This window comes from Filicampus tigris, chromosome 10 (genome assembly GCF_054856515.1).
Source record: "Filicampus tigris isolate MCC_2025a chromosome 10, RoL_Ftig_1.0, whole genome shotgun sequence".
Lineage (NCBI taxonomy): Eukaryota > Metazoa > Chordata > Actinopteri > Syngnathiformes > Syngnathidae > Filicampus > Filicampus tigris.
The window spans coordinates 11,466,631-11,484,346 of record NC_141226.1 but is presented as its reverse complement, the minus strand read 5'-3'; the positions used below and the strand labels follow the sequence as shown (position 1 = coordinate 11,484,346).

At 40.9% G+C, this 17,716-nt stretch overlaps 1 pseudogene across 1 annotated transcript; it reads left to right on the top strand.

Annotated features, from left to right (window-relative positions):
- The first annotated feature begins 1,760 nt into the window (after nucleotides 1-1,760).
- On the top strand, nucleotides 1,761-2,824 carry LOC147140820 (uncharacterized; annotated as a pseudogene). The gene is made up of 3 exons (XR_015088447.1): nucleotides 1,761-2,215; nucleotides 2,257-2,365; nucleotides 2,516-2,824. The product of XR_015088447.1 is annotated as an uncharacterized LOC147140820 (transcript).
- Nucleotides 2,825-17,716: the final 14,892 nt, after the last annotated feature.

Sequence of the window (17,716 nt, the reverse complement as noted above, 5' to 3'; positions counted from 1 at the left end):
TAGGGGCGGTCTAACCGGAATTACAATACAAAATTATACAATTGCCATGATCAGGATGAGACTGTAGGTGGAGGAGTTCAACAGGGCAGGGAGCTTGGGACTAGGTTATGAATTACGTGGTATGCAGAAGTTGAGTTGAAAAACTGAAGTGACGGCAGGCAGTGAAATGACGATAAGTACTGTTTATTTTCTCTTGTTCTGTTCCATTTCAATCAGCAAATTTGCTGCCGTGGCACTGTAAGAAAAGAATCTGTTCATGTACATACAAATACATTTACAGTTAAAAATCATTCTGTAAATGAAGTAAATATCGAATTTTTCAATATAAATAGGTCCGGCTTATATCCCGGTGCATATATATATATGCATACACATATACACATATATATATATATATATATATATATATATATATGCATACACATATACACGCATATATATATATATATATATATATATATATATATATATATATATATCGTGGAGGAGGACCCAAATGCAGTAGGCAAAAAATTAAGTGCAAGATAAAGTATTTAATTTAAAGAATACAAAAGGGCAAACAAGGTACTGTAGTGATGTGCTCTACTGTGCCGAGTAAACCAGAAAAAAATCTGCAAAGCGCGCATTGAGGCATGTGTTGATTACGCTTGCGGCCACGCCCGAAGCCACGGTGTATCCCTCGTTTTAATGTCTTTCTTCTACTTGCTGATATTTCAAAAGGTGACGTGTAAACTTTATTCTAAAGAACTTGGGTACCAAGAGAACACCTCATCTACGTTGAGGCATTATAGGGCCCTGCATGAAAATAACTCAAATAGAACCACGCCCAGGTAAGCCATTTTAGCATGCAATGAAAAAACAGCATAGCCTATCATGTATATTTCAAATGTGACAGATGAAATGAATGACATCTATCATTAATAGGCCTACCCGGTTTCTGTTTAACTGCAGTGGATAAGAATACAGTGGAAGAGGCATTGATCAATATGGTCATTGAAGATTGCCAGCCCTTCAGTTTTGTGGAGGACACAGGGTTCTGGAAGCATATCCAAGCTTTCGACCCTATATATGTTCTCCCCACCAGGCAGGTGTATATGAGAGCACATGAATCATTATTCCCCATCCCCCTGCTGCTCTTCCAATAGTGTTCTTTCTCCTTTCCTTTAGACTTTGAAAGCCACGGTAGAGGAGAGGCACCAGCAGGCAAAGGAGAAGGCCCAAGAGCTTGGAGCAAAATCCTCTGCAGTGAGCATAACAGCAGATATGTGGACCAGCATCAACACAGATGCATATCTGGCAGTCACTTGTCATTTCATTGATGAGCACACCTCTCTGCACTCAGCTGGGTTAGGTGTGCTCCATTTTCCTGACCGCCATACAGCTGAGAACATGGCTGCCGTTAAATCGGCACTCATGGCACAATGGGTCATTTCCACCAAAGTAACTTGCCTTGTGATAGATGGTGCAGCCAACATGGCTGCATGTGCCAGAGACCTTCATCTACACACATTAAATAGTCTGATAGTGAAGAAGGCTCTGGCAGAAAACACTGAGCTGTCTGAGATCCGTCTTCAGTGTAGGAGGACAGTAGGCTACTTCAAAAGCAGTACCACTGCAAAGGTGAATTCCTTTATAAGTATTAGCAGTATTCAAATTAATGCTGAATGACTTGAATAATGTTTCCTATTTTATTTTTTCTAGACAAGGCTGACACAGGTGCGGGAGTAAATGAAGCCTACAGAGCCTGTGCTGAAGCTCATTCAAGAGGTAAGTTGACATCCATAACTGCTTCCACTCCCCTTTCAAACAATAATGACCTTTTATTTTCAGGTGGAGACACGCTGGAACGGCACCTTCCACATGCCGCAACGCAGGTACAACCTCCGGGAAGCCGTAGGAGCAGCCCTGGCAGGCCTACACACTGACATTACCCCACCAGTTGAGGCTCATTTCTGAGAGTCTGCAGGTGCTGTCCCCATTTAATGATGCCACCGTAGAGCTCTCAGAGGAGAGGAGAGTGTCTGTGTCCAAGGTCATACCACCTTTGGCCATGCTGCACCACACCTTGGAGGATGACATGGGAACCATACAAATGGAGGAGAGCAAAGCAGTGGCTGAGGGTCTTAAAAAACAACTGAGGGACAAGCTCTACAACCACCAAGCCATGAGCATCATGTCGCTGGCAACACTGCTGGATCCCAGGTTTGTATCAGTCGTCTGTTTTTTCTCATCTGTCTACTAGTACCAACAAATGAGCAACTGTCTCTTGTTGAACAGTTCGCAATTGCAATGAGTCTCATTGTCAACCCATCATCTTCATCAACACAACCGGACACATCAGAAGCTTCCCAGCCTGTGGAGCAAGGTAATATTCGATACATTTTAATGGTGTTAATTAAGCAATTGGAAGTGAGCGGCAGTGCATTATTGTGGGATAAGGCATTCTTTTGCTCCCATCTCTACGATGGGCAGCCAGAACTGCCTGTTGGCTGTTAGTCTTTTTGTTGTGTCTTAGGTGACAAACTGTGGCGACGATTGGACCACACAGTCATGCAGAGGAGGACCCAGAGTGAGACCGCAGGTGCGACTGTGGAGGTCCACACTTACCTGGGGGAACCCAACATAAGCAGGATTTCACCCCCCCTGGACTACTGGGAGCTGCACAAACCTCTACAAACTAGCAATAACCATTCTCTGTACCCCGGCCTCATCCGTCCCATGCAAAAGATTATTTTCAAAAGCAGGAAAAATCTTATCCAAAAAAAGAAACCGTTTGAAGCCAAAAACTTTGGAAATGCTAGTTTTCCTCAATAAAAATGAATGAAATATATGTCCTGTTCCTTGTTTATATGTCAAGGTCTAAAATAAAGCAATCACATTCTTGCAAGTAACACACGCACATTTATTCACATCACAACTCCCTGCCATTTTGACCCCATCAAATCCATGGTACCATTTTTATCAACCTGTCCGTCATGACATTTATTTTCCACATGAAGGCGCAATAGAACAAATGAAGCCTCATGATGCTTTGGCCCAGGAGCGAACCAGTTGGATGGAAAGCCTCATTGCTTCATGATGCTTCAGTTTACCACCACAGTATGTGATATTACAAAAACAACAAGGACAAAAAACAACTAAACAAACACTATGACTAGGACTGGACTGGACTGGACTGGACTTTCACAAGTGACAAGACAAACGAACAAACGAGGACCGAAAGAAAGCGGGGAACTAAATACAGACAAGTTGACGGTACAACGAGGGACACCTGGACAAGACAGAGGGTAGGTGGAATCTGGTTGGCTAACACAAGGGACCGGGATGACAAGCACAGGTGGACTCAATAACTTAACGAGAGACAGACAAAGGAACACAAGGAAAAACCTGAGACTAAAGTCAAAATACAAACTCAAAAGGCAGACTATGACACAGGGAGGCTGGAGCCAAGGTTTGAATCCAGAACCTTCAAACCGTGAGGCACTGTGCTAACCACTAGGCCAGCACGTGCGCTGACCACGAGTCCACCACAATCTGAAATGCAGTACATGGTGTGAAAGTCTGTCGTAAACTCGAGCAGATTTATTGACATTAAAAATGAAACATAAAAACTGCACAGCATTTACGAGTATATTCTCCAATAAATGAAAGCTTCTCAAATAAAACTATTTATACAATAAAGTGAAAAAAACATTCAGTAATTTATAACACCCTGAACATATATAGAGTATATGTTTCTTTAAGGAAAGTGCAACGTCATGAATTTGTATTCTTCATAGGAAATGAGTGAAGCAGACAGGTGCAACAGCAACAATTGGAACAGTGTGAATTATTACGCAATAAAAACAACCAATGGCATTTGTTATAGCTTTGGCTCCATCTGAAGAGCCTGGAAGAGGCTGTTTAATTGCAGCTGGAAGTTGCCTTTCCACCGCATTTTTTTTTCCTGGCGAATTTCAAACAAGCTAACAGGTTTGATATACTGCCAAAAGCGAATCACTAGCCAGAAGAGCCAGTTACGCTTGATCCCAATTACGCAATACAGTGGTGCCTTGAGATATGAGTGACCCGACTTAAGAATTTTTGGGAGAAAAAACGTTTAGCCATTTTTTTTTTTTTTTGCTTTGCCATGTGAGCACAAACATGAGCAACTCAACTTAACTCACTTCGCAACATGCAGCAGTTTGGCAGACAGTGAAGAGTTCTTCAAAAAAGAGCCCTCAAGATGTTTAATGCCACTCCCAGATGAAGTTTACTGTCAAACTAAATATCAAACCCAAAAAGGAATATGTGCACAATTCTACCCATACTGGTTAGTTAATCAGCATTTTCTGGACTCCTCATTCCGGTATCATGTCAGTGACATTATCACAGTAAAAATCCCATTGTCTAAATCAGTGACCACAATCCACGTCGTCTGACACATTAGCCAGTTAGCGGATTAAAATCCAAAACGCAATTAGCGTTGCTTGTGTCTATGAACAGCATTCCTTCTCAAGATGCTTTACGGCATTTGCAAAAGGACTTGTCTCAATTTAATTAGGGTCTAAGCAGGCTTTGCTAAGGCCCCCTCTTGAAATTGATTAGTTTATTCTTATTTCTTTGTCGTTATTATTCTGAAGCTTAATGAATTAACATTTTGTCAAACTCAAAAACACGTTTGCAGGCATGCTTATACATCTAACAAAAAAGAAAAAGCTCACCTTTGTTTTCATCAGAACATAAGACATTTTCCCACATGTATTTGGGCGATTGTGAAGTGTTTTGTTTTTATTTTTTTTGGGGGGGGGGGGGGGGGGGTGTATTTTGGAACTGAAGTTGATCCCTGCTCATCACCAAAACAACACCATATTGACAATAAAGCATTATGGTGGTAGCACTTTATCCTATTTTGCCGGTCTGTCTTCCATCCGCAACCTGGGCACCCTTCCGTCATCGTCCCTCCGTCCTTATTCATAAAATAATCGTCCTCCGAGCCCGTCCGTCCTCATCCTTTTAAAATGCTTCCGTTCTTACATTTCAACATTCTGTCCCACAAACAAAACAAAAAAAATGCATTCGTGCAGGGCGCCGTGGGAGAGATGCTAACGGCAGAGGTTTCATAATTCATTCATTATTTAAAGCGCATTAGCTGGCTAATTTCCATTTCACATCCACTTACCTGCTGGGAGTATCGTGAGTGGATTCAATTGTTTACAACTGTTTCAGTGTCAATCAACCAAGTTCTACCACAACCACGTTTGGTCACGAGGACTAAGGAGCCCGCCAGGGCACATCACGAGAATATTTAAGATTGCGTTGTAACGCAATATTATTGCATTTTATTGCATAACTTTTGTGTTATAACGCGATACGTTGTCTGTTTGTATTGCATTCTTTTGCAATAAAAATAATTATTGCAAAATAACGCAATGTTATTTTAGGAGGAGAACAAAAGACTTCGACTTCAGGTCATAACATTGTACGGCGTAACTTGCATGAGCATGAATGACAGTTTATAGAGATTTTTACACTCTAGAGATGTCCCGGACAAGGACATACTGTACTTTGCATGCAAATGGATAAGGTATGTACTAAATGTTAACAGTTAACAAAACAAAATTGCTATCCACCTTATTCCTCGTCAGTCAAATGGCCATCCTGTGGCCTAATCCATGGTATTAGATGTGTTGAACCACTAGAGGGCAGACTATGCCTGTGAGTACTATGTTACTGCAGGGAATGCACATGAAAAAGAAAAAAAATGACTCCGGTGATGTGCAGGCAGTTAAAGGTGGCTCCGTGGTATCACAGAAGAGAAAAGTGGTCTTCCTTTTTACAAGAACCCAACACAACACGTCACTCGGTACTTACTTGTGTGTGTATATATATATATATATATATATATATATATATATATATATATATATATATATATATATATATATATATATATATATATATATATATATATATATAGCCTGCCATTTTGCTTTGAGGCGGCCATTTTAGGCCCATATCCTGTTTGAATTCAGACTTTCTTCAAATTAAGAGACTAACTTTTCAAATGTGCCTCTTAAAGGAGATGTCCAAGCAGACCTGCAAAAGTGCTGATTGTATTAATATGTCTCTGCTTAGTTGTTTTTTGTTTGTTTGTTTTTTTGGGGTACCTTGGCATATTTCTACAGGCCCGTGTCAAAATTAATGACCACCCAAGGCCAAACTGTGTGGCAGCAGAAAGTCTAATAAGCACAATTCCTGTGTTGCATTGTTTTCTTTTTTGTGTCCCTGTGGAGCCCAACAGCGGTAGTCAGACAGGTGATGGCCCAGCACCTACAATATTTTGGTCGAGTGGAGTATGGAGACAGCAGCCAACCAGCCCACCCCCCATCACCACCAACAATAACAGAACAAAGCCACTACTGATGATGCGCTGTAACAAGCTCAGGTGGACGCGCACCAGGTGCAAGTGTGATGCCACATGGGTCTCACATTTTCACATTGTATGATTTCACTATTGATATCGACTGTTTGACTGTCAAAAAGTTAGATGCTGCTTAAGGCGCTTTTCTCCATTTTTAGAAGTTAAAGCCCTGAAAAGTGTCTTGTAAATTTGAATACAAAAACGTGTTTCTAAATGTGAATGATTAAAAAATAGGCAAGTATATAAAATAAGGCTTCAAAATTGTGAAAATCGTAGCCCTGCTCAACTGTCAATCAAATACCACAACATATAACAACTTTTGCCTACATATCTGCTTAAAGGGGAAGTCAACTATGGTTACCAACTCCCTGAAAAATAAATGATTTTTAACTGTTCAAACCCAAGTTGGCGGCATAGTGTTAAACTGGTTAGCACGTCCGCCTCACAGTGCAGAGGTTGTGGGTTTGAATCCGGCCTCGGCCTTCCTGTGCGGAGTTTACATGTTCTCTCCATGCCTGCGTGGATTGGTAGCCTTTGTATAATAACATTTTAAATAAGTAAAACTACCGGTACTTACCCACTGAATACGTAAAGAAAACCATTCTACAATAAAACAAAAATATTTCACGTTTTAAAACCTTTTTTTATTTTTATTTTTTTTATTCAAAAGTCAAACACTTTTCAGTCTGACAAAAGATTTCTTTCTGGGTTATTCATGGTTTTGTCATGGCACACGCATTCACAAAATATATTCCACACAGTCTCATCATAAGATATGGAAATATGATTGGGAAGATATTTTCCTGCTGATTACTGTTGGTGTCTCCTAGCAACCACATTTGAAGGAGATTCTTTTCTGATAGTTACCAAATTTTAAATACTCGGAGGCGGGTAGATTAGCCAAAAATTGTACTCAAGTAAAAGCACTGTTACTTCAGAATAATATGACTCAAGTAGAAGTAAAAAGTAGTCATCCAAATAATTATTTGAGTAAAAGTAAAAAAGTCCTTGGTGAAAAAAACTACTTAAGTACTGAGAATTTATTTTCTCATTTATTATTATTATTTTTTTAAACAACCATTCAATCAGACGAAAATACAAAATCATCTTCAGGCAAATTGAAGTCCATCCAATCAATAAAATGAATTACATTTAACTAAAGAATAACTTCAAATAATCTTAAATTAAAATTCAAGTACTTTAATAAACAATAAAATAATAATATTATAAATTAAGCACAAGTAAGGCAGCACGGTGGATGACTGGTTAGCACGTCCGCCTCACAGTTCAGCGGTCGTGGGCTCGATCCCGCCTCCGGCCTCCTTGTGTGGAGTTTGCATGTTCTTCCCGTGCCTGCGTGGGTTTTCTCCGGGTACTCCGGTTTCCTCCCACATTCCAAAAACATGCATGGTAAGTTGATTGGACTCTCTGAATTGCGCCTAGGTGTGATTGTGAGTGCGGATGTTTGTCTCTGTGTGCCCTGTGATTATAGACTGACACCAGAGCACACCAACTAGAAGCTTTGACATTGCTGCTTTACTCGCATGAAAAAAATCAAATATCTGCGAAACCCACAAGGGCTGAGAAATTAAATAAAAGAAGGCATTTTATTACTCGATGGTGCTGCTGTCAAGCTTAAATAAATCCATCCATCCGTTATCTATACAGTTTATCCTCAAGCTTAAATAAATGAATATAAATACATACAATATTACATGAAGACGAGACATGGTCGAAGTTCTTTTGACTGTTGACTCAGATGTTCCCAGCAGACCCTCAGAATACGTTTGCGTTTGCCAGCCTGGTCGGACTGGAATCTTCCCTCATCGTTGGAGCCAACACACCACCAGGTGGTGATCAGTTGACTGTCTCTTCACCACAGTGTCCAAGTCATGCAACCACAAGTTCAATGACACGACCACAAAGTTTGTACAAGGTTTTTGTTAAGGACAGGACCAGAAGTGGCAGAAGAGGAAGGCTACGATCTCATCCACAGGGGTGAACCCCAATGTACGGGCATCGAGTCAGGGGGGGAATAAGTATGACACCTGCTTAGCACCTCTCGCCATGGGCAACTGCAGTGTGGAATAGAGTCAAGACAAGAACCAAACCTGTGCGCCAAGGCGAGCCCGACTATATCTCGTCAGAATTTTGTGACCTCGCACACCTGCCCGGGCTTTTTCCGTGTCATCGGCATAACGCCCCCAGACAATTCAGACACTAGGGTAAGGTGACAGCTCACGGAGGAGGGAGACTTTTCATATCCATGTTGGATCAAAAATGACATTTTGCTGCTTTATGCAGCGTTGACATTTTATCCCATGTTATCTTTCCAGAATATGGTATTTATTTCTATTGGATGTCCTTAAATTGTGCAGTTGTACCTAATGAAGTGTAAGTATATTCATGGAATTTGTGTTGCGATGGGTATAAGCTCTTATATTGTGGCTCTTTTGTTTGATTTCGTATTGACAGGCTAACAAGAGAAGTCGAGAAGCCAGCTGTGCCTTAGGGAAGGTTCGCTTATTAACACACACAACACAGAACAAACAAACACACGTATTGGCGCTGTCCGTCATCTGTGAAATCGTCCCTGTCCGTACAGTGTAAACAAAGTCCCTGTCATTGTGTCATGCCGTCCCGCTCACCAATCGTAGCCGCCCGCTGTTCTCTCTGCTTTGTATTATTTAGTCCATCTGTCAGTCATACATAATAGATCAGGAGCTGATTGGAGGAGGGACTTGTTGCGCAACTGAGCTTGTTTGTGTTCTTGTATACTTTGTTATTTCTAATGTAAACTAATGAGAAATGCAATCTTCATCGCTGAGATTTTTCCGCCCAGTTTGGCTCCTCTCCAAATCGAGTGCACAGGGACAAATTTGCGGCAGTTTTGATGCTAATTGAATGTTTGCGTATGTAAATGCGACACAATTCATCGGGGAGTCTTTTTATGCATCGCAGCACCTTGTTCAATCTCTTCCCCACCCCACTTTTCATTTGAGCTAATTACACACGCTCAAGGTGTTAAGACGGGAAAACATTGGCGCGGTGGGCCGGTGGAGGAGCTGTGCAAGGAGGTCCGTCACAACAGGTAATGAAGGTGCTAATGAAGCCTGCAAGGACTCTCATAGGCTACTTGTTGGAGCCCAAGTCGCACTCACATACACTTCTCCCCATCGAGTGAAGTTACAACATTGGGTAGTAGTCATCAAATGGATCTTGCTCACACTGGTGTGAAATGGACCACGGGGTGGTGGTCTTTTTCTATTTCCTTTCTGTTGGCTCATTTGAAGGGAATCCAAGCCCCTGCAGGAGCAGAGTTGTTGCATTTATACATTTCAGGTTCTGGCTTCGTGGAGCTGACTGAGTTAGGAGTCAGCAAACTTCGCCACCTTGCTCTGCCCACACACAATGATGACAACTCTGCAATTCAGTGCCCAAACATCTGTCTAATATATGTGCTTCAAATTTGGTGGCAATTACCAAGAAACATGAAGTCGATGCACATAATTTTGATTTGCTTGCCACAAAACGATGTGGTGGGCTGGATTACCTGTTTTACAGCGGAACTCAACCCAAACATATTTTTTTCAAGAATATGTTCCCAATATGTTATTTTTATTCTATTGAATATTAATAGGCGGCACAGTGATCGACTGGTTAGCACGTCCGCCTCACAGTTCAGAGGTCGTGGGTTCGATCCCGGCTCCGGCCTCCCTGTGTGGAGTTTGCATGTTCTGCCGGTGCCTGCGTGGGTTTTCCCCGGGTACTCCGGTTTCCTCCCACATTCCAAAAACATGCATGGCAAGTTGATTGGACTCTCTAAATTGCCCCTCGGTGTGATTGTGAGTGCGGATGTTTGTCTCTGTGTGCCCAGCGATTGGCTGGCGACCAATTCAGGGTGTCCCCCGCCTACTGCCTGAAGACAGCTGGGATAGGCTCCGGCACGCCCCACGACCCTTGTGAGGATAAGCGGTATCGATAATGGATGGGTGATGTTCCCAGCACGCCCACTAGTTGAAACACGGCATTCTGATTAATATTGTGTTTGTGGAACATAAGTTAAGCAGCAAAATGCACTAGTTTTTAGCCATCTCTGGGGGCTGCCATTTTGTCTTCTGTCGACTGAAAATGACATCACAACTGCTTACAACGACCAATCACGGCTGACCTGTTTTCTGAATCTGAGCCGTGATTGGTCGTTGTGAGCAGTTGTGATGTCATTTTCAGTCGACAGAAGACCAAATGGCTGCCCCCAGAGATGGCTAAAAAGGAGTGGATTAAAACTAATTCTTCAAATGCAATATTTATCAGAATGCCCTGTATCGACCAGTGGGCTTGCATAGAACATATTCTTGAAAAAAAAATGTTTGCATAGACTTCATGAGTCTTTGTTGTTAGTCTACCTGTGAAAATGACATCACAAGTGCTCAAGACGTTGCAATAATATTTAATCAAAGTCATACTGGCTTACGCGGATAACTTTTTGAAAAATTTGTGTGAATGCTAAAAAGTGTAAATTTTAACCTAAATTACACTAAAGTGGCCAATCAAAACCAAAATATAAGACTGACTGTTTTTTTTCCAGGCAAGGCTTCTTGATACTTTTTTGTTGGTCTAATCATGATATCCATTGCTGTACAATTTCATGTTGCTAAATGAAACACGCTTAGGGGGTTGGATTTTTCAAACCATTTCATGGGGTTCTACTGTGCAAACTTCTTGCTATTTTACCAGTGATAATATCAAAATATAGGGATTAATCATTAACCATTCGAATAAATCACACTAGCTCTGTAACTGAAGAAAAAAACAATCAAATCCGATTCGACTTCCTCCACCCTTTTGAATGTCTTCTATGTGGACCAAGCGACTCGGGGCCACCTTGAGCTAGTGACCTCATCAGTGTACAGCACAAAAGAACAGGAGTGACAGGATTTTCGTGATTGCCCAGCCATTGTGCCGCAGGGACAAATCAATTATAAAAACATGACCAACAGCAAAGATAACACCAATGTCCTCTATTGTGTTGGAATGTTTTTTTTCTTCCTCGAGGTTCTCTTGACCGGTCCGGCATCACCTTGGTGCAATTTGCCGGCCCTCCCCGCCCCATCTCAAATCCCATTGCCTTTTTGGAATTGGATTTTCCTCTAACTCATTCACACAGAGAATGGACACAAAAAGTGGAGATTCTGTTTGAAATTGCTGGAGGAGTCATGCGGTTCTCGTGATCCGTCGGGGTTCCTCTGTGTAGGTCGCTATTAACCTTCCAGTCAGGACCAACGTCCTTATTACAAAGGCGGGCTTCCTGAAGGGGCACAAACAGAGGTGACACTTTTTATCGTCACAAAACCTTGGAAACTGGTGAAAATCAACCCAGCAAATTTTTAAAAATGCACAAAAGTGCCTCAGTTACATTGGATTCACCTTACACTGGTATGTATGACTCCGTGACGTCCAAGTTGCGCAACAGTCATTACAGTGAACAGCAGAACAAACAAAAACAACATCAAAAGCCGTTTTGTGCTTTCGTGAAAAATATTGTTAAAATTGCTCATCAGTCACTTAAATGAATAGCTGCTCAAAAGTTTTCTTCTCAGTGTATGAGTGTTGATGTCAAAGTCACATACCAACCATTACAGTAGACAGCAATTCGAAACCTTCTTTATGCGTTCATAAATTTTGATTCCAAACTGGTGTATCGGTCACATAAGTGGACAACTATTCTTAAGATCAGAGTGTGTTGATGTCACAGTTATGCATCAGTTACTACAGTGCAAGAAAAGGATTCCTCAAAACCAACTCTTATCTTACAACAGCTGACCAATGGCTGGCAGTCTATGGGATGACACGCTGGCGTCTACTGTAGTCTCGGATGCACAACTTTACCAATCAATGCTCAGGAAATTAGGAAACTGCCTTTGAATGGATGTCCACTGTCTGCAACGTTGAAATCAAGACCCGAAAGCTTTTGAAATAGCTGTTCACTGCAGTGAGTGATGTGAAACTGACATCAAGACTAATGGAAACCTAACAGAAGATGCTGCGGAATGTGATTGGATAGCCCAAGGTTATTTTGGGCGTCCTGTACCAAGATGACAACTGTTAGTGTTACCTGATTTTCATTGGACAGCAAAAATTGAACCATTGCAAGTGAAGTCGTAAACGTTCGTAAAAACTGAAGTACAACACTCACACCAAGCCATTGTCCTATTACATAAAGTCCTAAAGCTTAGTTGAAATTTACAACCCTACATAACAGACTGCAAAGCCATTATATTTTATTGTACATTCCAATACAAAATAATACAAGCACGTGGCAGGCTCTCAGCCATGTTGGCTGCCGCCAGTTTAAAGATTTACAGTAGCACCTCCAACCACTCTTTAGCCTCACTGTCAGCAAAACACTCAATAAATATGTAATAACCCTCGATAAGAGGACATTTATGGGCCAACGGTGTGGGCTTTAATTTGGGGGTCTCTCTCGCTCTCTCACTCTCCAATCAGAGGTACACTTAGGATTAATTTAACAATAGAGTCATAATTGCACTCATAGTGTGTGGTGGCTTGCATTTATTTTGAGTTGTTGTATTTTGAGGCACAAATTCATTAATGCATTACAACAAAAATAAAGTCTATATATATATAAATATATATATATATATATATATATATATATATATATATATATATATATATATATATAGGCATCCTATTTAGTAGAAAATTGTTGCACTCCCCACGTCAATACTTACTTATTTACCTACTACAATACATGGTTCCAGCACGTGTATAGTTTCAGCCACCAAATTATCAAGGAAAGGAAATGCTCTCAGTACGCCAGAATCCCCCAGCATGGCACAGCGAGATCAGAATATGGCTAATGGGTGGGCATTGAAAAATTTCTCTCACTGTTCTGATACAATGTATATTCAAGTAAAATGAAAATCTGAATAATATCAAGTTCAGATCTTCCTTAGACAAGCACAATTATAATATTATTAATATTCATCCATTCATCCATTATCAATACTGCTTATCCCCACAAGGGTCACGGGGCGTGCTGGAGCCTACCCCAGCTGTCTTCGGGCAGCAGGCGAGAGACACCCTGAATTGGTTGCCAGCCAATCGCAGGGCACACAGAGACAAACAAACAACCGCCCTCACAATCACACCTAGGGGCAATTTAGAGTGTCCAATCAACTTACCATGCATGTTTTTGGAATGTGGGAGGAAACCGGAGTACCCGTAGGAAACCCACGCAGGCACGGGGAGAACATGCAAACTCCACACAGGGAGTCCGGAGCCGAGATCGAAGCCACGACCTCTGAACTGTGAGGAGGACGTGCTAACCAGTCGATCACCGTGCCGCCTATTGATATTCAATAAAATAAAAATAAAAAAACAACCAAACACAAATTCAAAAATAATTTAATAATTGACTAAAAATTTAAAAGTATATATCTGACTGTCTCACTGGGTGGGCAGTCTGTCAATGTGTGCTCACCCAGGCCCACCCATGGCTCCGCCCCTGAGACAGATGAAACAAATTTCCAAACACTCGCTCCAAGTTTTGTGTCTGTACAAAAATCGGGGTTTGTGAGGGTCTCTTATTAAAAGCAGCTAGACGTTTGGGCAACACTAAATTTGCTTTTCTTGCCTACGCCACCCACTGTGGCCATAGCATGGTTTCAAAGTTTGGTCATTTGAAGACTTTGCCTCAAAACAGGGATACACTGTTTTCTCAGGTCACGTCAGTATTATTTCCACTGTTGTCAGCAGTCAGCATTTCTGGGGCGTTCTCTTACATTGTTCGACGAGATGCTGTTTTTTCTCGGGGTGAAATCTTAGAGGTGAGCGATGATGATAGCCATCATAGCCCTGCGCTCATAATTGACCTGTATGATTGTGTTACTCACCCTCATTGGATAGATATTGATTCCCATTCCCACATGAATACTCGGTGGGTTAAGATATCACCTCCAAAGCTAGGACTCTGCTTCTGGCTGATTGCTGCTTAACCTAAAGTCTAACAATTTACAATTCTACTTTTTTTGGGGGAAAAATTATAACAGGCCCAAAAAATCAACACATTTTATGGAATTTCATTCAGTAAGCACCTAAATTTATTTTAAAGCTAATTAGCTTTTTTGGGGGGATGTCACCACGGCAGGGCAAAAGAGTGACAATAACCACAAAAAAGGAGATATAGATTCTGCGACATAGGAATTGGGAACATACAGTAAATTACATGTCGCTGAAAGAAAAAAATCTCCAACCAATTCAACAAAGGGCAAATTGTTACTTTGATAAAAACATGTTATTGTCTTTTTAAAATATTTTCTAACAATGTTCTAATATTTCTAACACAAACCTTACACAATGGTTTGTCATTACAGTAGTAAAATGACAAAATAAAATTATGTTACTGGAAGGTTTAGATCAGAGATGTTGCCAATCTTTGTCAACCGTGGGCAATGTGAAGCCCTTTGAGACAAAGAGATGAACTTGAATTGATCATTACATAATTAAAATGAAAAATTTAGAAAATTGTACGACTGTCCATCATAGAAATAAAATGAGGAGAACGTCCTAACTATCATCAAAGCAGTAAAAATAATAAATGAGAGAACGTCATAAATGACCATCATTCATCACAGAATTAAAACTTCCTGTTGATTCTCTAATACCCAGTCTAATAAGTGTGCATATATTTTACCTTTAATTTAAAGTATTTATTTTTTCTTGTATGACAAGAAAGTTAATATGTTCCATGATTTATTGCTGCTTGCTGGGAAAAGGTTTATGATGGTTTCACCCCTGAATAACTGAATTCACTTGACATTGTTTGCTTTTTTTACTTGGAAGCAAAGCGGCGTAGGAATTTCTATTGGATATAAAGAAAAGGTGGAAAATACACCATTCCAGACTTCCATTACCATGCTACGGCTTTATGGAATGGGATGACGGGGCCAAGAAATGGCAAAACTGTAATTCAGTGTGGCATGGGGCACTGTGTGTCAGTAGGCTTCACTTACAGTCAGGTCATCTTGGAGTTATGATCTCTCAATTATAAGAACACATAAAAGTTTTACCCAGGTAGGCTGCTTGATTGAGTCATGCTGACTAAAAAAAGAGAATAAAAGGATTTAAATTGCAGTTTAATCCCACCAGCCGCCTCTTGCAGCAGAGTGCGGCAGTGGGGTCGTCCATTCACAGCCTGTACAGATTAGAAGATGAAATTAATCCGACAGCAGTGCTGAGTTTCTCTTCTACTGCGAAGGACTGTGACAGCGGTGAATGCGCAGTGGTGATTTATCAAGTCAGGCTGGGAACTTTATCTTTATTCAAATCGGCTGATATCGCACTTTGATTTAAAGCCAAAACACTGCAGAGCGTGAAGGAAGAAGTCTGAAGGAAGTGGATCCTTTGGCATGGGGTGGTTTGTCAGTATGTAGACATATTAAGCATATTTGTTTGAATATTATTGTAATGGGATGCTACAATTTTGTAAAAACCATTGCGCCCCCTTTCTCATGGCAAATCTTTAAAAAGCATCAAAATTTGACACCATACGCCACCAAAATTAGATAGCAGAGCAACGTTAAGCAACTGTTTATCCTGGAGAAATTGTACAAATTTTAGTGGTCTTTACCCCCTGAGGTTTTTCACGTGCACCATGAGTAGACCCAGAAAAAGGTGACCCACGCCTGAAAAGACAAGGGATTTCCGCCATATTGGTTTGAAGGAGTTACTCCGCTCCACAAGGTCAGAGCCGCACCAAACGTCTTGTGTATGATGAAGGACCCACTGGCATTAATATACAGTACAGATGCACTCACTCCTATCCTTTGACCCCGAACTGGTAATGACTCGTCCTCTGCCTCATCCAACAGCTAAATAGTGTTTTGTTGCTGGTATTATCTCAACTGCACGTGTGACATCAGAGCCTCCTTGCTGAAAAGAAAAAGAATGCCCCGACTGCTACTTCACTCTCTTGGCCGCCCCCCTGCTTCTGGAAGAACCACGCTAAAGAAATTGCTAATACTGTATATGCTAATGAAATGAAAAACAAAAGAAAAACAAACATTAGTCGGCGTTCAGGTTCAATCCATGGCTATTCAGGTGGCTAATTAGGAGTGCTTGTTTAATGTTTACTTCATTCATCAGGGATGAGTCATTAAGTTGACGAGGGGGAGCTTCATGAATTTACAGTAGTTATCACAGTCATGTTTTGCAGCAACAATTTAGCACAAAGGGTGACTATTGTGTCATTTCTGAGCTGAAAACTCATACTCAAGGTGTAAAATATCTCATTTTGTTCTTTTGTGTGCTCCTTTTTCAAACCCAGATGACAATGTCATTTATCACGCGGAGTGCTGACAAAATTCAATATTTCAACTGTCAATGATTACAATAGGCCATCGGTACAGTTTTAATATGTCACGATAATCCCTCAAGTGACCGCACTGTCAAAACACCCAAACCACCAGTGAGATAAGCTAATATAAAGTTCTACTGTGGAACCAATAACAGATGTTATATCGTCTTCAGTTATCTTACAGTACATTAAATGCGGCATGATGTCTTTCACACGGTTTAGATGGTGAAATATCTTATGGCGGTATAAATGAGACTGCGTGTAACTCAGTATATAATGTTATCGCAGAATTTTGCCAGTACGGCAATTGTATGCTAATCAGTACACAGTAGTGGGAGGAGATACATCATTTGTCCTTGGAAACAACGGTAATGTAAAATAGATTGGCTCCATTATTTATTATCTCAATTCACAATAAAATATTACAACACATTATACCCCAATGATAATATCACTATTTAGGACTGATTTCACAATATTTATGTAGTTGCAAGAATTTCAAACATTCTAGTTTATTAAAACAAAGTAACAGCGCTGTGTTCCAATCTTCCATTTTTTATATCTATGTAATCGTCTTTCGTCTATTTATGTGGTGAGGCTTCAATGGCCGCGGCGAGGTTTCCATTTCCCGTTGGCCGTGGCTGACGCTTCTGGGTCCGAAAAGGAGATGCATTCTGTAGTTGGTCGAAGTTGGTAGAAATTTTGTGACATTGATGTTTTGGCCCATGTAGGGAAAACACAAGAGTCAGGGGTACTGAAACTGGACTTGGGCAGCGCGGCTTGCCGTGACTTGACTTGACAAAGGATACTACCTGAAACGACAACACAAAACACCATAAGACACTGCAAGACACCAACAAAACACTGCAAGACACCAACAGTTTGGTTCAACTGATGATGTGTGCGCTAGTGATGGGCATGACATTTCTTTT